Source organism: Montipora capricornis, chromosome 1 (assembly GCF_036669925.1).
Source record: "Montipora capricornis isolate CH-2021 chromosome 1, ASM3666992v2, whole genome shotgun sequence".
NCBI classification, from domain to species: Eukaryota; Metazoa; Cnidaria; class Anthozoa; order Scleractinia; family Acroporidae; genus Montipora; species Montipora capricornis.
In genome coordinates, this window is record NC_090883.1 from 13,218,680 (window position 1) to 13,242,679 (window position 24,000).

At 42.7% G+C, this 24,000-nt stretch overlaps 2 pseudogenes; both read right to left on the reverse strand.

Annotated features, from left to right (window-relative positions):
• LOC138048962 (uncharacterized) overlaps positions 1-2,882 on the reverse strand; it is a 5,749-nt pseudogene extending 2,867 nt beyond the window's left edge.
• The window catches only part of LOC138058172 (uncharacterized), a 249,078-nt pseudogene that overhangs the window by 121,082 nt on the left and 103,996 nt on the right, over positions 1-24,000 (reverse strand).

The window sequence follows — 24,000 nt, forward strand, 5'->3', positions numbered from 1 at the left end:
GGGTGATCCTGAGTTTCAGCCGACCACTACACTGGTGCCTCCACAGGTGCCGCAAGAATCCCCTACAGCATCACAACTTATAGCAATGTTGTCTTGGTATACTACATCTTACATCTACTTTATGATACCTTACACTGACTTGAGCCTTGATTTCCCCTTCGTAGCGTGGAAGTGGAACAACATAAAGAATGGACTTCAAAAGAAATCCCAGCAAGTACGTCGCCGAACAAGTAAGGAAGATCGACATGTTGATCGAAATACTTAGCGGCCCACACCCGCCGACGGCGAAAGTAGCTTATGCTTTACCCTAATCTATCCCACTTGAGCGTAAAAACTGAGCTTGCCTTCCTATACAAGGTGCGTATTTAACAGAATGGAGGCAAAAGAGAATGTACGCAGAACAGAATTCTCAGAATTCTATACAAATGAGAAAGAAGTGGTAGCATAGTATACGATGATCGGCTTACAGCCGTACGATGGTATCATTTTTACGGCTGATGCTGATAGCCAGTACTCGCCATGTGAATCAGGGAAACGAGGACTCTTCAGTTTGTGGTCAGCAGTCTCTTTCGCGGGCTTGTCATTCGAGTCTAACGATACTCCTTTGCTGATCCAAAGCAAGGAATACGGATAATAATTCAACTTAAGAAGGTAAGCCTTAACTAAAAGCAGGTAATATTTGATTTTATGTCTGATTGTCGCATAAAGTTACGATTTAGCATTCGACTTTTTGGAACCGTCATCAACAATTTGTCAGGCAAGGACATTCGATTCGCCTACACTGAAGTCGATTTACCAACACACTTAAAGTCGATTCGCCTACATAAGTAACGTCGATTCGCCTACACACTGACAAATGAATAAATAAATAACCGATGCAAGTGTTGCCTGATTGTTTGCCCGCGAGGCAAATCAATAACCGATACAAGCCTTGTTGGATTGTTTACCGGCGAGGGAAAATTTTGGTAGGGGAGCTGCGAGGAGAATGGTGAGGAGACCCGTTTTTGTGTTCGAAAATCAAGAAGAAAATGCTACCTTATACCTTCTTCAATTCTTGAAGTAATCAAAAGCTTATAAATTTGTAACAATCATGTAATTTCTATCAATACAGCTTGCGAATCCTTTTGTTCTGTCTATTCACTTATTTGTTTACTATTTATTAAGTTTTATATTACTTGCTGCTGTTGCTCTGTAAACTTTGTTAATAATGTCAATTTGTAAACACCAAAATTTATTTGCATTTAGCGTGTGCTTTACAGATTCTGTTGGTGATGCTATTAAGCGCGGGCTAGGGTTGTAGCAAATACTATCGATCATTTGACCAAAATTTGTGACTGGTTCTTTCAATGGAAATGAAATGTTTTCTAAGGAACCCCGTGTTAGAATTTCGTGAAAATTTGACGAAACAGTAGTTCTCTAAAAGCGTAACTCGCCTACAAACAAGAACTGAACATTCTTAGCACACTAAAAACAATATATAATCAAACTCCATTGCGTAATTGTGGCGCACGGCTAATTTGCAAATTGAAAAAGTACCCATACCTGTTTGTCCCTGTTTGTTCATTGTCTATCTCAAATGACGCCGGAATGTCGAAGGCGTCCATATCGTGGTAGCTGAGTCTTGTACTTTCAGCAATTGGGGTTGAACTGGCGCTGCAAGACAGGCATCGCCAAATAACCTCTAGACCTGATCTCACTACCTCTCTTTACTGTTCCCTTGTAATGCCAGCCTAGAATCGCCGATGTTGCCATCTGTCGCAACCATCACATAGGAGTGCTTCTTGTCTTGAGGTTACTTCTTCAGCGCAAAATAAACAATAATAGCTGTTCATATCCAATAAGAGCCGTCGCGATCAAGACTATTCTGAGAAGGTTAGTGGAATGGATTAAACAAAAATCACAGCGCTTTTATACCGCAACGCCCGATCAAGACGGATCGAAATCGCAGCTTCGTGATTGGAAGATATTGTTGGTGTTAACTTTAATTAAAGTCTTGAAGCAATGTCCTATTGAAAGTGAAAAAATCTCACCTCCTTCGGTAAGTGCTGTGCAAGCGACCATAAAGTCTCGAAACAATGTCCTATTGAAATGAAAAAAATCTCACCTGCTTCGGTAAGTGCTGCGCAAGCGTTTGTAATGAGCGCTTACTGTGTTTATCCAAGTAAATGTAATCAGTAATCACAGTGTGTTTGGTTAAGTGAAGTGTAGTCACTTAATATTTTGATAGCTGTGCAAGTGCTTACTGTCAGTGGCTTTTGTCCAAGACCCTATCACTGTCCACTCTGGAGTTGAACATGAATGTTTTGTGTTACACGTGAGCTTTTATCAATGAGTTCGCAAAACAATATGTAGGTGAATCGACTTTACTAGTGTAGGCGAATCCACTTTAAGTGTGTAGGGGAATCGACGCTGTAGGCGAAACGACCGGTTTCCACTCGAGATAGTTATGCGTCATATGGTGTTTCTTGTTTGATCTCATCGATTTGCATCGAATTCTTGCTTGTTATCTATATTTATTATTTTGTTGCGCTTCAAATAGTTTTTAACTGTAACTGTCGCCGCGATTGCTTAGGGTGAAAGTGTGAGGTAAGCGCTTGCTGTTGTGGTGGATCCTTTGGGAAAGTCTGTTTTGTTGGCAGTGCTCTTTTAACCTTCGGCACCATGAATAGCTTAAACCATAGAGTTGTGAAAACATACCTTTGCAGATCAGAAGGTTCTGGTATAGAAAGCTCTATCTAACATGTAACCACAAGTGGCCCTGTAGTCTATTGTTTAGCCCCACCTTCCACACCACGAGAGCACCCGCATCCATATCGTATAAACCTTTCTACATTGGCCATTACGTCTTCATTTTCGAGCACATCTTGATCGCATTCCGCCATGATAACAGTATGAGTTGAACTGGCCCGGGTTGCTTGAAGCATGGTTAGCACTAACCAGTGTTAAATAGCATGGAAACCTATAGGATTTGATACCTCTTTAACCAACGGTTAGCACTAACCAGGCTTCGAGCAACAGGCCCCAGATTGTTGCGTTACATCTCAAGTGATTTTTCTCTTTTGTGCTATGCAAATTTAGCAAGGAATGTGGGAACCCATGCATTAATAATGCAAATGTAATATTTTGATCCTTGCGTTTTTCCCAAGTGATCTCTCCAGAGATGGTGAAAAGAAATTAATTATAATCTTTTTTGCAGATGAAAAATTAATATTTTTCACTGTTACAGTGAAGCCCTTGGTTCATTTGCACACCACTTTGCAATTTTTTTGACGCAATGTTGGTGTTTTGATTGGCAGTTTGCTCCGAGGAAACTTGAATACTCCGGATATTTTGTGGACTTACTTTTCACATGACTAGTGTTGTTGGTGACGTCATCCTCGGAAGTAAGCAGGAAATTCGAAGGTTTCCGAGCGGCCCCCTCCCTCTTTTCCTTAGGAGGCTGGTCCAGATGGGGGACAAGTTGTAGCGGCCTCGGTCCTTGTTGAGTGAAGGGCATAGAGTCCGAATGTGGATGGCTTCTTTCACACCTCTTTCAAACCACCTCGGTTCAACCTCCAAAATCTCTGCGTTAGCAATATCGATGGAATGTCCCGGTTCAGTAGTGTGTACGTGCCTGGACACCTCAGAAGTAGAGGAGCTGGGAATCTGTGCTCCATGAATCGGGCCTTGAACGACCGTTCTGTCTCTCCTACATAAGATGGGGGACAATCCTCACATGGAATGTGGTAAACTGGACCCGTGACTTGGAGTTTGTCCAGTTTCTCCTTAAGCCTGACCAGTAGTTGCCGTAAGGTATTAGATGGTTTGAAGTAGGCTGGGATGTTGTAGCCTTTCAGGATTCTTCTCTGTTCTTCAGAGAACCCACGGATATATGGCTTGAAGACCGGGTATTTCTTCTTGCTGGTGCCAGATGATGGTAGTGTCGCGGCTTGACTTGAAGGCTGTTGTTCCTCAGCGGGCTGTTTAGGGTCTTTCAGAAGCCAACTAGGGTAACCATTGTAGCTCAGAGCAGTCCTAACATGATCAATCTCCCCCTCTCTGTCCTTGGGGTCACTGAAGATGGATTCCGTGCGATGGGCCAGGGTCCTAACCACTCCCCTCTTATGTTCCAAGGGGTGGTTACTCTCAAAGTTGAGGTACTGGTCTGTGTGTGTGGCCTTTCTGTAGACTCTCATCTTTATGGTACCATCCTCATTGATCACGGACCACGTGTCCAGGAACACAAGGGCTCTCTCTGTGTTGTTGTCTTCGGAGTGGGTCTCAACTTCTCCCTCGGTGGTCCACTTGATGTCATCATCTATCCTAATGAGGTGGTCTGTGAACTCTTGGGCGTAGGCCTTCTTTAGTTTCGTATGGGTGTCGTCAATGTACCGCCAGCACCAGGTAGGGGGTGGGCGGCCGTCGTTATGGCCTTCTGTTCAAAGTCCTCCATGTACAGATTACACACAATGGGGGGAACCCATTGCAGCTCCATGGATCTGTTGGTAGAACTGACCTTGGTACAGGAAGTATGTACAGTTCAAACACAAACCGAGTAGAATCACAACATCCTTGGGGGCGATAGGGGTCCTATCCTTCAAGGTGTCGTCCTCCTCGAGCTTTTTGTGGATCAGTACAGGGGCTTTGTCAATGGGAACGCTGGTGAAAAGGACTGAGACATCATGAGACCTAAGTTCTTCGTCTGGGGCGACGTGTCAGGTCTTATGATGTCTCAGTCCTTTTCACCAGCGTTCCCGTTGACAAAGCCCCTGTACTGATCCACAAGAAGCTCGAGGAGGACGACACCTTGAAGGATAGGACCCCTATGGCCCCCAAGGATGTTGTGACTCTACTCGGTTTGTGTTTGAACTGTACATACTTCCTGTACCAAGGTCAGTTCTACCAACAGATCCATGGAGCTACAATGGGGTCCCCAGTTTCCCCCATTGTGTGTAATCTGTACATGGAGGACTTTGAACAGAAGACCATGACGACGGCCACCCACCCCCTACCTGGTGGCGGCGGTACATTGACGACACACATACGAAACTAAAGAAGGCCTATGCCCAAGAGTTCACAGGCCATCTCAACAGCATAGATGATGACATCAAGTGGACCACCGAGGGAGAAGTTGAGACCCACTCAGAACACAACAACACAGAGAGAGCCCTTGGGTTTCCTGGACATGTGGTCCGTGATCAATGAGGATTGTACCATAAAGATGAGAGTCTACAAAAAAGCCACGCACACAGACCAGTACCTCAACTTTGAGAGTAACCACCCCTTGGAACATAAGAGGGGAGTCTTATGTTCCAAGGGGTGGTTACTCTCAAAGTTGAGGTACTGGTCTGTGTGCGTGGCCTCTCTGTAGACTCTCATCTTTATAGTACCATCCTCATTGATCACGGACCACGTGTCCAGGAACACAAGGGCTCTCTCTGTGTTGTTGTCTTCGGAGTGAGTCTCAACTTCTCCCTCGGTGGTCCACTTGATGTCATCGTCTATGCTGTTGAGATGGTGTGTGAACTCTTGGGCGTGGGCCTTCTTTAGTTTCGTATGGGTGTCGTCAATGTACCGCCAGCACCAGGTAGGGGGTGGGCGGCCGTCGTTATGGCCTTCTGTTCAAAGTCCTCCATGTTCAGATTACACACAATGGGGGGAACCCATTGCAGCTCCATGGATCTGTTGGTAGAACTGACCTTGGTACAGGAAGTATGTACAGTTCAAACACAAACCAAGTAGAGTCACAACATCCTTGGGGGCCATAGGGGTCCTATCCTTCAAGGTGTCGTCCTCCTCGAGCTTCTTGTGGATCAGTACAGGGGCTTTGTCAACGGGAACGCTGGTGAAAAGGACTGAGACATCATGAGACCTGAGTTCTTCGTCTGGGGCGACGTGTCAGGTCTTATGATGTCTCAGTCCTTTTCACCAGCGTTCCCCTTGACAAAGCCCCTGTACTGATCCACAAGAAGCTCGAGGGGGACGACACCTTGAAGGATAGGACCCCTATGGCCCCCAAGGATGTTGTGACTCTACTCGGTTTGTGTTTGAATTGTACATACTTCCTGTACCAAGGTCAGTTCTACCAACAGATCCATGGAGCTACAATGGGGTCCCCAGTTTCCCCCATTGTGTGTAATCTGTACATGGAGGACTTTGAACAGAAGGCCATGACGACGGCCGCGCACCCCCTACCTGGTGGCGGCGGTACATTGACGACACACATACGAAACTAAAGAAGGCCTATGCCCAAGAGTTCACAGACCATCTTAACAGCATAGATGATGACATGAAGTGGACCACCGAGGGAGAAGTTGAGACCCACTCAGAACACAACAACACAGAGAGAGCCCTTGGGTTTCCTGGACATGTGGTCCGTGATCAATGGGGATTGTACCATAAAGATGAGAGTCTACAAAAAGGCCATGCACACAGACCAGTACCTCAACTTTGAGAGTAACCACCCCTTGGAACATAAGAGGGGAGTCTTATGTTCCAAGGGGTGGTTACTCTCAAAGTTGAGGTACTGGTCTGTGTGCGTGGCCTCTCTGTAGACTCTCATCTTTATAGTACCATCCTCATTGATCACGGACCAGGTGTCCAGGAACACAAGGGCTCTCTCTGTGTTGTTGTCTTCGGAGTGGGTCTCAACTTCTCCCTTGGTGGTCCACTTGATGTCATCGTCTATGCTGTTGAGATGGTCTGTGAACTCTTGGGCGTGGGCCTTCTTTAGTTTCGTATGGGTGTCGTCAATGTACCGCCAGCACCAGGTAGGGGGTGGGCGGCCGTCGTTATGGCCTTCTGTTCAAAGTCCTCCATGTACAGATTACACACAATGGGGGGAACCCATTGCAGCTCCAGGGATCTGTTGGTAGAACTGACCTTGGTACAGGAAGTATGTACAGTTCAAACACAAACCGAGTAGAGTCACAACATCCTTGGGGGCCATAGGGGTCCTATCCTTCACGGTATCGTCCTCCTCGAGCTTCTTGTGGATCAGTACAGGGGCTTTGTCAACGGGAACGCTGGTGAAAAGGACTGAGACATCATGAGACCTGAGTTCTTCGTCTGGGGCGACGTGTCAGGTCTTATGATGTCTCAGTCCTTTTCACCAGCGTTCCCGTTGACAAAGCCCCTGTACTGATCCACAAGAAGCTCGAGAAGGACGACACCTTGAAGGATAGGACCCCTATGGCCCCCAAGGATGTTGTGACTCTACTCGGTTTGTGTTTGAATTGTACATACTTCCTGTACCAAGGTCAGTTCTGCCAACAGATCCATGGAGCTACAATGGGGTCCCCAGTTTCCCCCATTGTGTGTAATCTGTACATGGAGGACTTTGAACAGAAGGCCATGTTGACGGCCGCGCACCCCCTACCTGGTGGCGGCGGTACATTGACGACACACATACGAAACTAAAGAAGGCCTATGCCCAAGAGTTCACAGACCATCTTAACAGCATAGATGATGACATCAAGTGGACCACCGAGGGAGAAGTTGAGACCCACTCAGAACACAACAACACAGAGAGAGCCCTTGGGTTTCCTGGACATGTGGTCCGTGATCAATGGGGATTGTACCATAAAGATGAGAGTCTACAAAAAGGCCATGCACACAGACCAGTACCTCAACTTTGAGAGTAACCACCCCTTGGAACATAAGAGGGGAGTCTTATGTTCCAAGGGGTGGTTACTCTCAAAGTTGAGGTACTGGTCTGTGTGCGTGGCCTCTCTGTAGACTCTCATCTTTATAGTACCATCCTCATTGATCACGGACCAGGTGTCCAGGAACACAAGGGCTCTCTCTGTGTTGTTGTCTTCGGAGTGGGTCTCAACTTCTCCCTCGGTGGTCCACTTGATGTCATCGTCTATGCTGTTGAGATGGTCTGTGAACTCTTCGGCATGGGCCTTCTTTAGTTTCGTATGGGTGTCGTCAATGTACCACCACCACCAGGTAGGGGGTGCGCGGCCGTCGTTATGGCCTTCTGTTTAAAGTCCTCCATGTACAGATTACACACAATGGGGGGAACCCATTGCAGCTCCATGGATCTGTTGGTAGAATTGACCTAGGTACAGGAAGTATGTACAGTTCAAACACAAACCGAGTAGAGTCACAACATCCTTGGGGGCCATAGGGGTCCTATCCTTCAAGGTGTCGTCCTCCTCGAGCTTCTTGTGGATCAGTACAGGGGCTTTGTCAACGGGAACGCTGGTGAAAAGGACTGAGACATCATGAGACCTGAGTTCTTCGTCTGGGGCGACGTGTCAGGTCTTATGATGTCTCAGTCCTTTTCACCAGCGTTCCCGTTGACAAAGCCCCTGTACTGATCCACAAGAAGCTCGAGGAGGACGACACCTTGAAGGATAGGACCCCTATGGCCCCCAAGGATGTTGTGACTCTACTCGGTTTGTGTTTGAACTGTACATACTTCCTGTACCAAGGTCAGTTCTACCAACAGATCCATGGAGCTACAATGGGGTCCCCAGTTTCCCCCATTGTGTGTAATCTGTACATTAAGGACTTTGAACAGAAGACCATGACGACGGCCACCCACCCCCTACCTGGTGGCGGCGGTACATTGACGACACACATACGAAACTAAAGAAGGCCTATGCCCAAGAGTTCACAGGCCATCTCAACAGCATAGATGATGACATCAAGTGGACCACCGAGGGAGAAGTTGAGACCCACTCAGAACACAACAACACAGAGAGAGCCCTTGGGTTTCCTGGACATGTGGTCCGTGATCAATGGGGATTGTACCATAAAGATGAGAGTCTACAAAAAGGCCACGCACACAGACCAGTACCTCAACTTTGAGAGTAACCACCCCTTGCAACATAAGAGGGGAGTCTTATGTTCCAAGGGGTGGTTACTCTCAAAGTTGAGGTACTGGTCTGTGTGCGTGGCCTCTCTGTAGACTCTCATCTTTATAGTACCATCCTCATTGATCACGGACCAGGTGTCCAGGAACACAAGGGCTCTCTCTGTGTTGTTGTCTTCGGAGTGGGTCTCAACTTCTCCCTCGGTGGTCCACTTGATGTCATCGTCTATGCTGTTGAGATGGTGTGTGAACTCTTGGGCGTGGGCCTTCTTTAGTTTCGTATGGGTGTCGTCAATGTACCGCCAGCACCAGGTAGGGGGTGGGCGGCCGTCGTTATGGCCTTCTGTTCAAAGTCCTCCATGTACAGATTACACACAATGGGGGGAACCCATTGCAGCTCCATGGATCTGTTGGTAGAACTGACCTTGGTACAGGAAGTATGTACAGTTCAAACACAAACCGAGTAGAGTCACAACATCCTTGGGGGCCATAGGGGTCCTATCCTTCAAGGTATCGTCCTCCTCGAGCTTCTTGTGGATCAGTACAGGGGCTTTGTCAACGGGAACGCTGGTGAAAAGGACTGAGACATCATGAGACCTGAGTTCTTCGTCTGGGGCGACGTGTCAGGTCTTATGATGTCTCAGTCCTTTTCACCAGCGTTCCCGTTGACAAAGCCCCTGTACTGATCCACAAGAAGCTCGAGGAGGACGACACCTTGAAGGATAGGACCCCTATGGCCCCCAAGGATGTTGTGACTCTACTCGGTTTGTGTTTGAATTGTACATACTTCCTGTACCAAGGTCAGTTCTACCAACAGATCCATGGAGCTACAATGGGGTCCCCAGTTTCCCCCATTGTGTGTAATCTGTACATGGAGGACTTTGAACAGAAGGCCATGACGACGGCCGCGCACCCCCTACCTGGTGGCGGCGGTACATTGACGACACACATACGAAACTAAAGAAGGCCTATGCCCAAGAGTTCACAGACCATCTTAACAGCATAGATGATGACATGAAGTGGACCACCGAGGGAGAAGTTGAGACCCACTCAGAACACAACAACACAGAGAGAGCCCTTGGGTTTCCTGGACATGTGGTCCGTGATCAATGGGGATTGTACCATAAAGATGAGAGTCTACAAAAAGGCCATGCACACAGACCAGTACCTCAACTTTGAGAGTAACCACCCCTTGGAACATAAGAGGGGAGTGGTTAGGACCCTGGCGCACCGCACGGAATCCATCTTCAGTGACTCCAAGGACAGAGAGGGGGAGATTGATCATGTTAGGACTTCTCTGAGCTACAATGGTTACCCTAGTTGGCTCTGAAAGACCCTAAACAGCCCGATGAGAAACAACAGCCTTCAAGTCAAGCCACCACACTACCATCATCCGGCACCAGCAAGAAGAAATACCCGGCCGTATATCCATGGGTTCTCTGAAGAACTGGGAAGAATCCTGAAAGGCTACAACATCCCAGCCTACTTCAAACCATCTAATACCTTACGGCAACTACTGGTCAGGCTTAAGGACAAACTGGACAAACTCCAAGTACAAACTCCAAGTCACAGGTCCAGTTTACCACATTCCATGTGAGGAGTGTCCGGCATCTTACGTAGGAGAGACAGAACGGTCGTTCAAGGCCAGATTCATGGAGCACAGATCCCCCAACACCTCTATTTCCGAGGTCTCCAGGCACATACACACTACTGAACCGGGACATTCCATCGATATTGCTAACGCCGAGATTTTGGAGGTTGAACCTAAGTGGTTTGAAAGAGGTGTGAAGGAAGCGATCCACATTCCGACTCTATGCACTTCACTCAACAAGGATGAAGTCCGCTACAACTTGTCCCCCATCTGGACCAACCTCCATAGGAAGAGAGGGAGGGGGCCGCTCGGAAACCTTCGAATTTCCCGCCTACTTCCGAGGGTGACGTCACCAACAACACCAGTCCACAGTCCAGTCCACAAAATATCCGGAGTATTCAAGTTTATGCTTCGCCTGCTATCATATTCCCGGATAGATGAATCTTCACAGTACTATGCATGTTGTAAAACTTTTTATGAACTTGACGTTTCGTATGCCCCAACATAAATCTTCAGAAGCAACGGTTACGTAAAAAACAAGTGAATTTAGGCATGAAGACTAATACCAATTAAGCAAAGTAAGGACAATGAAAATAAACAGACCTAGTTAAATGGAGCATGTAAGGTCTCCACCGGGAATGGGAATCGTATGACTTGCAAAAGGCATGAAATTTGTTATGTTGTTTTTTGGTCTTTTTTCGAAAACAGTAAAAGTAAAAGTGATGTTAGAAGGGTTAGATGACTGAAAGATTTAGTACTGTGATTGAACTATCGCTGTATTGAAAATATGCTATCGTTTTCATTTGGTCTTGTTTACTCAAGGTCCTGCAAGAAATATTACTTACGGTGAGTGCTTGAAATTCAGAAACATACACGTAACAAATACCATGGTGAAATGGTGGCTTGTTGCAAATAGAAGTTTTCTAATAAGTTGACTTTGTTAATATTTGCGAGGCGTTCCTGACAGAATAAATTCTTATAGGGACAGGTGAAGCTTTTTATTTGTAAATATGAACAAAAATCCGATGTCTTGAATTCATTTTGACACTGATGTATCCTTTGTTTCGCGAGTAAACATACAAGTCAACTTAACTCATAGACACTCTTATTCTTCGGCCATTTCAACTTGAGTAAAAATAACAATGAAACTGCGGGTATGAGCATAACGAGATAACGCATGTTCTAAAACTTTTTATGAACTTGACGTTTCGTATGCTCCAACATACATCTTCAGAAGTAACGGTTACCTAAAGTACAATTGAATTTAAGCATGAAGACTAATACCAAATAAGGAAAGTAAGGACAATGAAAATAAACAGACCTAGTGAAATGCAGCGTGTAATGTCTCCACCGGGAATGGGAATCGTATGACTTGCAAAAGGCATGAAATTTGTTATGTTGTTTTTTGGTCTTTTTTCGAAAACAGTGAAAGTAACAAGTGATGTTAGAAGGGTCGGATTACTGAAAGATTTAGTACTGTGATTGAACTATCGCTGTATTGAAAATATGCTATCGTTTTCATTTGGTCTTGTTTACTCAAGGTCCTGCAAGAAATATTACTTACAGTGAGTGCTTGAAATTCAGAAACATACACGTAACAAATACCATGGTGAAATGGTGGCTTGTTGCAAATAGAAGTTTTCTAATAAGTTGACTTTGTTAATATTTGCGAGGCGTTCCTGACAGAATAAATTCTTACAGGGACAGGTGAAGCTTTTTATTTGTGAATATGAACAAAAATCCGATGTCTTGCAATCATTTTGACACTGATGTATCCTTTGTTTCGCGAGTAAACATACAAGTCAACTTAACTCATAGACACTCTTATTCTTCGGCCATTTCAACTTGAGTAAAAATAACAATCAAACTGCGGGTATAAGCATAACGAGATAACGCATGTTCTAAAACTTTTTATGAACTTGACGTTTCGTATGCTCCAACATACATCTTCAGAAGTAACGGTTACCTAAAGTACAATTGAATTTAAGCATGAAGACTAATACCAAATAAGGAAAGTAAGGACAATGAAAATAAACAGACCTAGTTAAATGGAGCATGTAATGTCTCCACCGGGAATGGGAATCGTATGACTTGCAAAAGGCATGAAATTTGTTATGTTGTTTTTTGGTCTTTTTTCGAAAACAGTGAAAGTGACAAGTGATGTTAGAAGGGTCAGATTACTGAAAGATTTAGTACTGTGATGGAACTATCCCTGTATTGAAAATATGCTATCGTTTTCATTTGGTCTCGTTTACTCAAGGTTCTGCAAGAAATAAATGCTTACTGCTTGAAATTCAGAAACATACACGTAACAAATACAATGGTGAAATGCTGGCTTGTTGCAAATAGAAGTTTTGTAATTTAAGTTGAGTTTGTTAATATTTGCGAGGCATTCCCGACAGAATAAATTCTTACAGGGACAGATGAAGCTTTTTATTTGTGAATATGAAGGTTGGTTATAGGTGCTTTCAAAACAAAAGTACTGTTTTGTGCATTTAATATTTTTTTGACTCTTCCTCTGGGTTGTCTGCACTCTCTTTTGAGGTGGCCAACCGGCCCACAGTTAAACACCTCTTTCGTCTTCTTGCCTGATTTACATTTTGTCGGTGTCTTTGCTGTGGGTTGGCTGGCGTTTCTCTAGGATGTCCATGCCTTGGGTCATCATTTCTCTCATGGTGGCATTGCCTTTGAATATGCAAACGATTTCTGCTCTCTTTGTGTGAGCTGTAACTTCTTGAATCTGTCCTGCGTTCTGTCGATCTATGCCATTGTCGTCCGACTGTGTGTTTGGTTTGTCTTGTCCGTTTGCGTGATAATGTTTTTCGCGAAGTGGACCATAAAGATGACCGTGGGCGAGGTTTTCGTTTGTTGCGAGTGGAAGGTGTTGTAATGGTGGGTGGATGATGTGGATTTAGGTGTGGTTTCGTCTCCTAAAGGTGTTTCCGTCTGGTAGACCGGTATGTTAACGTTTGTTAAGTTCTGGTTAGATTCTGTTATTGTCATCATGTTGGTCCGCTCACACACTTCTGCCATGCCCTTCGCGCCCTCAGGGCCATCCACCTCTCTTATGTTCAGGAGGTTCTCTCCGTCCTTTTTCGCGGGATCCGACATCACTTGTTTTTTTTGCGATGTGTAAGTATAATTAGTAAGGCGTGTTAAGTTGTTAGTGTGTGGTTAGATAACAGACTTTCAAACTTTATAACACTTGAAAGATAAAAAACCAAAGTAACAAAAACAAAAATCCGACGTCTTGCAATCATTTTGACACAGATGTATCCTTTGTTTCGCAAGTAAACATGCCAGGTAACTTAACTTATAGACACTCTTATTCTTCGGCCATTTCAACTTGAGTAAACATAACAAACAAACTGCGGTTGTAAACACAACGAGATAACGCATGTTGTAAAACTTCTTATGAACTTGACATTTCGTATGCTCCAACATACATCTTTAGAAGTAACGGTTACCTAAAGTACAATTGAATTTTAAGCATGAAGACTAATACCAAATAAGGAAAGTAATTACAATGAAAATAAACAGACCTACTGTTGTCCCAGACATAATTGTTGCTGGGGTCACAAGGGGGCACAGTTAATGTAGGCCGTTGTGACATTCTAATGAAGGGGAGGAATTAAGCAATGTATATAAAGAAACCCTTAATGTTAACAATATCCAGTTCGCAAAAAGTGTATTCAGCGCAAGCTTTAAAAATACTGCCATAGAGAGTTTGCGGCATGGTCTTTAAATTTCCCATTGATAGTGTCACAAGAGCACGTGTGTACTATCTGTGTACAATTCAGGGTTTCTCCATACGGAAAGTTGCCGAAATGTGCCACATTTCAAGGGGAAGCGTGTGGAGAATAAAGAAAGAAGGCATTCTTGCCATGAGAGCATGTTACAAACAACAAGGATAAAGGGGAAGACCGTTCAAATTAAGTTCGAGAGACGGAAGGCGGCTTCTGAGAGCCATGAAAAGACTTCGAGAGAAAGAGAGCAACTTTTCCTGTGAAAGAATTATGCAAGAAGCTGGAATTTCTTCCAAAAAGGTATCAGTGAGAACGGTGTCCTGTTTCTTAAATTCTCAAGGGTATTTTTATCTACAAGCGCGTAAAAAAGGTGTCTTGATGGTCCTTGATATGAAGAAAAGGCTGAGGTTTGCGCAACAAATGAAAAAAGATCACGGTTCTGATATCTGGACTAAACGTGTGGCTTTCTATCTTAATTGTGTGTCATATGCGTATAAGAGAAATCCCTTAGACCAGGCTTTGGCTCCGAAGGAACGAATTTGGCGAAAACGAGGCGAAGGCCTTACAACTGGTTGTTTGGCCAAAGGCAAAAAAGAAGGAACAGGTGGAAAATATGTGAGACTTGTAGAAGCTATCTCCGACAATAAAGGTGTAATTCTTTGTCATCCGTATGAAAAAATGACGGGTTGCTTTTTGCCAATTTCATCAATGAACGTTTTCCGACGATGTTTACGCTGTCAGATGAGGGGAACGAGAACTTATTTGTTCAAGACAATTGTCCATGTCAAAATTCCGCTTTGACAAAAGCTGCCATGAGGAGAACTCGTGCAAATTTACTCAAGTTCCCTGCGAGATGTGCTGACGTTCTTTGCCACGAAAAACTGTTTCCTATGGTTTCTCGTAAACTACAGAAACAAGTTATTGAGCAACAAATTACCAGAGAATCATATCCTGCATTTAAGACCCGAGTTATTAACACCTTTTATTCCGTACCAATCGATACTGTCAATAAGCTCATATCATCCATGCCTAAGTGTATTCTCCATCATAAACGTAGTACGAGGTATCTGTGCAATAAACGCCGCCCCTCTTTTGGGAATAGTAACAACCTACAACCACCTTCTACTATAGCGCGTGTTATTTGTTTTCAATTAACCCAGAGATCTTTGTTTACCATGTGAAAAACTGTTCAGGTATCACGCAATCGCTACTTCAACCCAAACGTGACCGCTGATATCTTTATCGTTTTGTCTATGAAATGTTAATGTTACACTCTTTAAGAAAATAAGGGAACACTTATTTCGTGTAATGATTTCTTCTTCAGATTAAAATCGTTCATTACTCCCAGCATTTAATGTCGCTCTGATACGTGTACGCACACAAGTATGATACGATTTCCCGCCAATGCAGCTACCGAGTACTCACATACCAAGAATTCCTCTTTTACACAGTCCCAGACATAATTGTTGGGACACTTATGCCTCTTCCTTCCCTCTCAATGTTGCTGTGAAAGATTCGGTGACTCAACTGCGATAAACAACATTGAGAGGGGCAGGGGACGCACGAGAAGGGAATAGAGGACGTTCGCATGAAGTGTCCCAACTAATTATGTCTGAGACTGTAGTTAAATGGAGCGTGTAATGTCTCCACCGGGAATGGGAATCGTATGACTTGCAAAAGGCATGAAATTTGTTTTGTTGTTTTTGGTTTTTTTTTCGAAAACGGTAAAAGTAACAAGTGATGTTAGAACGGTTAGATGACTGAAAGATTTAGTACTGTCATTGAACTATCCCTGTATTGAAAATATGCTATCGTTTTCATTTGGTCTTGTGTACTCAAGGTTCTGCAAGAAATATTGCTTACTGCTTGAAATTCCGAAACATACACGATTTACATTTTGTCAGTGTCATTGCTGTGGGTTGGCTGGTGTTTCTCTAGGATGTCCATGCCTTGGGTCATCATTTCTCTCATGATGGCGATGCCTTTGAATATGCAAACGATTTCTGCTCTCTTTGCGTGAGCTGTAACTTCTTGAATCCTTCTTGCGTTCTGTGGATCTATGCTGTCGTCCTCCGTCTGTGTAAAAGTAAAGTAAAGTAACCATATTTAAGGTCGATAACTCGTAACAGTAATTCAACTGACAAACCTGAGGTCGACGGTGCGCTCATTTTACTCCCTCCTCTCCATCAGTGCTCCATTTTACGGGTATTTAAAGCTACTTAGCTACACGGAAAGGAAAGAAGTCGAAACAAGGATGCGAGATCCGGGAATCGAAGTCAGGACCTCTTGCACCAAGGCCACGCACTAACCGACTTTGCCATCCTTGCATCCTTGCTCCTCCTGTGTGTTCAGAGTGTCTTGTCTGTTTGCGTGATAATGGTTGTCGTGAAGTGGACCATGAAGATGATGACTATGAAGATGATCGTAGGCGAGGTTTTCCATTGTTGCGAGTGGAAGGTGTTGTAATTGGTGGGTGGAAGGTCGATGATATAAAGTATGACATGGGAAACGTAATTAAAATAAAACCTATAATTACCTGGCAAGTCACGTATCTCTCGACCATTGTATAGTTCCCTGTAAATATCCGTCCTCTTTGAAAACGGAGCGTGTAATCTCTCCACTGGGAATGGGAATGAGATGACTTGGAAAAGGGATGAAATTTGTTTTGTTGTTTTTTGGTATTTTTTCGAATAGAGTGAAAGTAACAAGTGATGTTAGAACGGTTAGATGACTGAAAGATTTAGTACTGTCATTGAACTATCCCGTACTGAAAATATGCTATCGTTTTCATTTGGTCTTGTTTACTCAAGATTCTCCAAGAAAGATTGCTTACTGCTTAAAATTCAGAAACATACACTTAACAAATACAATGGTGAAATGCTAGCTTGTTGGAAATAGAAGTTTTCTAATAAGTTGACTTTGTTAATATTTGCGAGGCGTTCCCGAGAGAATAAATTCTTACAGGGACAGGTGAAGCTTTTTATTTGTGAATATGAAGGTTGGTTATAGGTGCTTTGAAAACAAAAGTACTGTTTTGTGCATTTAATATTTTTTTTGACTCTTCGTCTGGGTTGTGTGCACTCTCTTTTGAGGTGGCCAACCGGCCCACAGTTAAACACTTCTTTGGTGTTCTTGCCTGATTTACATTTTGTTGGTGTCTTTGCTGTGGGTTGGCTGGCGTTTCTCTAAGATGTCCATGGCTTGGGTCATCATTGATGGCATTGCCTTTGAATATCCAAACGATTTCTGCTCTCTTCGCGTGAGCTGTAACTTCTTGAATCTGTCCTGCGTTCTGTCGATCTATGCTGTGGTTGTCCGTCTGTGTGTTCAGAGTGTCTTGTCCGTTTGCGTGATAATGGTTGTCGCAAAGTGGACCATGAAGATGATGATAATGAAGATGATATTGGGGAGGTTTTGCTTTGTTGAGAGTGGAAGGTGTTGTAATGGTAGGTGGAAGGTCGATGATATAAAGTATGACATGGGAAACGTAAATAAAAGAAATCCTTTAATTACCTGGCAAGTCACATATTTCTCGACCATTGTATAGTTCCCGAGAAATATCTGTCCTCTTTGAAAACGGAGCGTGTAATGTCTCCACCGGGAATGGGAATGATATGACTTGCAAAAGGGATGAAATTTTGTTTTGTTGTGTTTTGGTATTTTTTCGAAAAGAGTGAATTCAAAGTAACAAGTGATGTTAGAACGGTTACATGACTGAAAGATTTAGTACTGTCATTGAACTATCCCTGTATTGAAAATATGCTATCGTTTTCATTTGGTCTTGTTTACTCAAGGTCCTGCAAGAAATATTGCTTACAGTGAGTGCTTGAAATTCAGAAACATACACGTAACAAATACCATGGTGAAATGTTGGCTTGTTGCAAATAGAAGTTTTCTAATACGTTGACTTTGTTAATATTTGCAAGGCGTTCGTGACAGAATAAATACTTACAGGGACAGGTGAAGCTTTTTATTTGTGAATAGGAACAAAAATCCGATGTCTTGCAATCATTTTGACACAGATGTATCCTTTGTTTCGCAAGTAAACACGCAAGTCAACTTAACTCATAAACACTCTTATTCTTCGGCCATTTCAACTTGAGTAAAAGTAACAAACAAACTTCGGGTATAAGCATAACGAGATAACGCATGTTGTAAAACTTTTTATGAACTTGACGTTTCGTATGCTTTCAACATACATCTTTAGAAGAAACGGTTACCTAAAGTACAATTGAATTTAAGCATGAAGACTAATACCAAATAAGGAAAGTAAGGACAATGAAAATAAACAGACCTAGTTAAATGGAGCGTGTAATGTCTCCACCGGGAATGGGAATTGTATGACTTGCAAAAGACAAACAGTAAAAGTAACTAGTAATGTTAGAACAGTTAGATGACTGAAAGATTTAGTACTGTGATTGAACTATCCCTGTATTGAAAATATGCTATCGTTTTCATTTGGTCTTGTTTACTCAAGATTCTGCAAGAAAGATTGCTTACTGCTTGAAATTCAGAAACATACACGTAACAAATACAATGGTGAAATGCTAGCTTGTTGGAAATAGAAGTTTTCTAATAAGCTGACTTTGTTAATATTCTCGAGGTGTTGCCGAGCGAATAAATTCTCACAGGGACAGGTGAAGCTTTTTATTTGTGAATATGAAGGTTGGTTATAGGTGCTTTGAAAACAAAAGTACCGTTTTGTGCATTTAATATTTTTTTGGACTCTTCGTCTGGGTTGTGTGCACTCTCTTTTGAGGTGGCCAACCAGCCCACAGTTAAACCCCTCTTTGGTCTTCTTCCCTGATTTACATTTTCTCGGTGTCTTTGCTGTGGGTTGGCTGTCGTTTCTCTAGGATGTCCATGCCTTGGGTCATCATTTCTCTCATGATGGCGATGACTTTGAACATGCAAAGGATTTCTGCTCTCTTTCCAAGAGCTGTAACTTCTTGAATCTGTCTTGCGTTCTGTCGATCTATGCTGTCGTCGTCGGTCTGTGTGTTCAGAGTTTCTTGTCTGTTTGCGTGATAATGGTTGTGGTGAAGTGGACCATGAAGATGATGACTATGAAGATGATAGTGGGCGAGCTTTTCCTTTGTTGCGAGTGGAAGGTGTTGTAATGGTGGGTGGAAGGTCGATGATATGAAGTATGACATGGGAAACGAAATATAAATAAAACCTATAATTACCTTGCAAGTCTCGTACATGTATCTCTCGACCATTGTATAGTTCCCGGTAAATATCTGTCCTTTTTGAAAACGGAGCGTGTAATCTCTCCACCGGGAATGGGAATGAGATGACTTGGAAAAGGGACAAAATTTGTTTTGTTGTGTTTTAGTATTTTTTCGAAAAGAGTGAAAGGAACAAGTGATGTTAGAACGGTTAGATGACTGAAAGATTTAGTACTGTCATTGAACTATCCCTGTATTGAAAATATGCAATCGTTTTCCTTTGGTCTTGTTTACTCAAGATTCAGCAAGGAAGATTGCTTACTGCTTGAAATTCAGAAACATACACGTAACAAATACAATGGTGAAATGCTAGCTTGTTGGAAATAGAAGTTTTCTAATAAGTTGACTTTGTTAATATTTGCGAGGCGTTCCCGAGAGAATAAATTCTTACAGGGACAGGTGAAGCTTTTTTTGTGAATATGAAGGTTGGTTATAAGTGCTTTGAAAACAAAAGTACTGTTTTGTGCATTTAATATTTTTTTTGACTCTTCGTCTGGGTTGTGTGCACTCTCTTTTGAGGTGGCCAACCGGCCCACAGTTATACACTTCTTTGGTGTTCTTGCCTGATTTACATTTTGTTGGTGTCTTTGCTGTGGGTTGGCTGGCGTTTCTCTAAGATGTCCATGACTTGGGTCATCATTTCTCTCCTGATGGCATTGCCTTTGAATATGCAAACGATTTCTGCTCTCTTCGCGTGAGCTGTAACTTCTTGAATCTGTCCTGCGTTCTGTCGATCTATGCTGTGGTTGTCCGTCTGTGTGTTCAGAGTGTCTTGTCCGTTTGCGTGATAATGGTTGTCGCGAAGTGGATGATGACAATAAAGATATTAGTGGGCGAGGTTTTGCTTTGTTGGGAATGGAAGGTGTTGTAATGGTGGGTGGAAGGTCGATGATATGAAGTATGACATGGGAAACGTAAATAAAAGAATTCCTTTAATTACCTGGCAAGTCACATATTTCTCGCCCATTGTATAGTTCTCGAGAAATATCTGTCCTCTTTGAAAACGGAGCGTGTAATGTCTCCACCAGTAATGGGAATGATATGACTTGCAAAAGGGATGAAATTTATTGTGTTGTTTTTTGGTATTTTTTCGAAAAGAGTGAAAGTAACAAGTGATGTTAGAACAGTTAGATGACTGAAAGATTTAGTACTGTCATTGAACTATCCCTGTATTGAAAATATGCTATCGTTTTCATTTGGTCTTGTTTACTCTAGGTTCTGCAAGAAATATTGCTTACTGCTTGTAATTCGAAACATACACGTAACAAATACCTTGGTGAAATGTTGGCTTGTTGCAAATAGAAGTTTTCTAATAAGTTGACTTTGTTAATATTTGCGAGGCGTTCCCAACAGAATAAAAAATTCTTACAGAGACAGGTCAAGCTTTTTATTTGTGAATATGAAGGTTGGTTATAGGTACTTTGAAACCAAAAGTACTGTTTTGTGCATTTAATATATTTTTTGACTCTTCGTCTGGGTTGTGTGCACTCTCTTTTGAGGTGGCCAACCGGGCCACAGTTAAACACCTCTTTTGTCTTCTTGCCTGATTTACATTTTGTCAGTGTCATTGCTGTGGGTTGGCTGGCGTTTCTCTAGGATGTTCATGCCTTGGGTCATCATTTCTCTCATGATGGCGATGCCTTTGAATGTGCAAACCATTTCTGCTCTCTTTGCGTGAGCTGTAACTTCTTGAATCTGTCTTGCGTTCTGTCGATCTATGCTGTCGTCGTCCGTCTGTGTGTTCAGAGTTTCTTGTCCGTTTGCGTGATAATGGTTAACGCGAAGTGGACCATGAAGATGATGACTATGAAGATGATAGTGGGCGAGCTTTTCCTTTGTTGCGAGTGGAAGGTGTTGTAATGGTGGGTGGAAGGTCGATGATATGAAGTATGACATAGGAAATGTAATTAAAATGAAACCTTTAATTACCTAGCAAGTCACGTATCTCTCGACCATTGTATAGTTCCCAGTAAATATCTGTCCTCTTTGAAAACGGAGCGTGTAATCTCTCCACCGGGAATGGGAATGAGATGACTTCGAAAAGGGACGAAATTTGTTTTGTTGTTTTTTGGTATTTTTTCGAATAGAGTGAAAGTAACAAGTGATGTTAGAACGGTTTGATGACTGAAAGATTTAGTACTGTCATTGAACTATCCCTGTATTGAAAATATGCTATCGTTTTCATTTGGTCTTGTTTACTCAAGATTCAGCAAGGAAGATTGCTTACTGCTTAAAATTCAGAAACATACACGTAACAAATACAATGGTGAAATGCTAGCTTGTTGGAAATAGAAGTTTTTTAATAAGTTAACTTTGTTAATATTTGCGAGGCGTTCCCAACAGAATAAATTCTTACAGGGACAGGTGGAGCATTTTGTTTGTGTTTAGGAAGGGTGGTTAAAGGTGCTTTGAAAGGAAAAGTAGCGATTTGTGCAGTTAATATTTTTTTGAGTCGTCCTCTGGGTTGTGTGCAGTCTCTTTTGAGGTGGCCAACCAGCCCACAGTTAAACCCCTCTTTGGTCTTCTTCCCTGATTTACATTTTTTCGGTGTCTTTGCTGTGGGTTGGCTGTCGTTTCTCTAGGATGTCCATGCCTTGGGTCATCATTTCTCTCATGATGGCGATGACTTTGAACATGCAAACGATTTCTGCTCTCTTTGCAAGAGCTGTAACTTCTTGAATCTGTCTTGCGTTCTGTCGATCTATGCTGTTGTCGTCGGTCTGTGTGTTCAGAGTTTCTTGTCCGTTTGCGTGATAATGGTTGTCGTAAAGTGGACCATGAAGATCATGACTATGAAGATGTTAGTTGGCGAGGTTTTCCTTTGTTGCGAGTGGAATGTGTTGTAATGGTGGGTGGAAGGTCGATGATATGAAGTATGACATGGGATACGAAATGTAAATAATACCTATAATTACCTTGCAAGTCTCGTACATGTATCTCTCGACCATTGTATACTTTCCGGTAAATATCTGTCCTTTTTGAAAACGGAGCGTGTAATCTCTCCACCGGGAATGGGAATGAGATGACTTGGAAAAGGGACGAAATTTGTTTTGTTGTGTTTTGGTATTTTTTCGAAAAGAGTGAAAGTAACAAGTGATGTTAGAACGGTAAGATGACTGAAAGATTTAGCACTGTCATTGAACTATCCCTGTATTGAAAATATGCTATCGTTTTCATTTGGTCTTGTTTACTCAAGATTCAGCAAGGAAGATTGCTTACTGCTTAAAATTCAGAAACATACACGTAACAAATACAATGGTGAAATGCTAGCTTGTTGGAAATTGAAGTTTTCTAATAAGTTGACTTTGTTAATATTTGCGAGGCGTTCCCGAGAGAATAAATTCTTACAGGGACAGGTGAAGCTTTTTATTTGTGAATATGAAGGTTGGTTATAGGTGCTTTGAAAACAAAAGTACTGTTTTGTGCATTTAATATTTTTTTTGACTCTTCGTCTGGGTTGTGTGCACTCTCTTTTGAGGTGGCCAACCGGCCCACAGTTAAACACTTCTTTGGTGTTCTTGCCTGATTTACATTTTGTTGGTGTCTTTGCTGTGGGTTGGCTGGCGTTTCTCTAAGATGTCCATGGCTTGGGTCATCATTTCTCTCCTGATGGCATTGCCTTTGAATATGCAAACGATTTCTGCTCTCTTCGCGTGAGCTGTAACTTCTTGAATCTGTCCTGCGTTCTGTCGATCTATGCTGTGGTTGTCCGTCTGTGTGTTCAGAGTGTCTTGTCCGTTTGCGTGATAATGGTTGTCGCGAAGTAGACCATGAAGATGATGACAATGAAGATGATAGTGGGCGAGGTTTTGCTTTGTTGCGAATGGAAGGTGTTGTAATGGTGGGTGGAAGGTCGATGATATGAAGTATGACATGTTAAACGTAAATAAAAGAAATCCTTTAATTACCTGGCAAGTCACATATTTCTCGGCCATTGTATAGTTCCCGAGAAATATCTGTCCTCTTTGAAAACGGAGCGTGTAATGTCTCCACGGGTAATGGGAATGATATGACTTGCAAAAGGGATGAAATTTGTTTTGTTGTTTTTTGGTATTTTTTCGAAAAGAGTGAAAGTAACAAGTGATGTTAGAACAGTTAGATGACTGAAAGATTTAGTACTGTCATTGAACTATCCCTGTATTGAAAATATGCTATCGTTTTCATTTGGTCTTGTTTACTCTAGGTTCTGCAAGAAATATTGCTTACTGCTTGTAATTCGAAACATACACGTAACAAATACAATGGTGAAATGCTGCCTTGTTGCAAATAGAAGTTTTCTAATAAGTTGACTTTGTTAATATTTGCGAGGCGTTCCCAAGAGAATAAAAAATTCTTACAGAGACAGGTCAAGCTTTTTATTTGTGAATATGAAGGTTGGTTATAGGTGCTTTGAAACCAAAAGTACTGTTTTGTGCATTTAATATTTTTTTGGACTCTTCGTCTGGGTTGTGTGCACTCTCTTTTGAGGTGGCCAACCGGCCCACAGTTAAACACCTCTTTGGTCTTCTTGCCTGATTTACATTTTGTCAGTGTCATTGCTGTGGGTTGGCTGGCGTTTCTCTAGGATGTCCATGCCTTGGGTCATCATTTCTCTCATGATGGCGATGCCTTTGAATGTGCAAACGATTT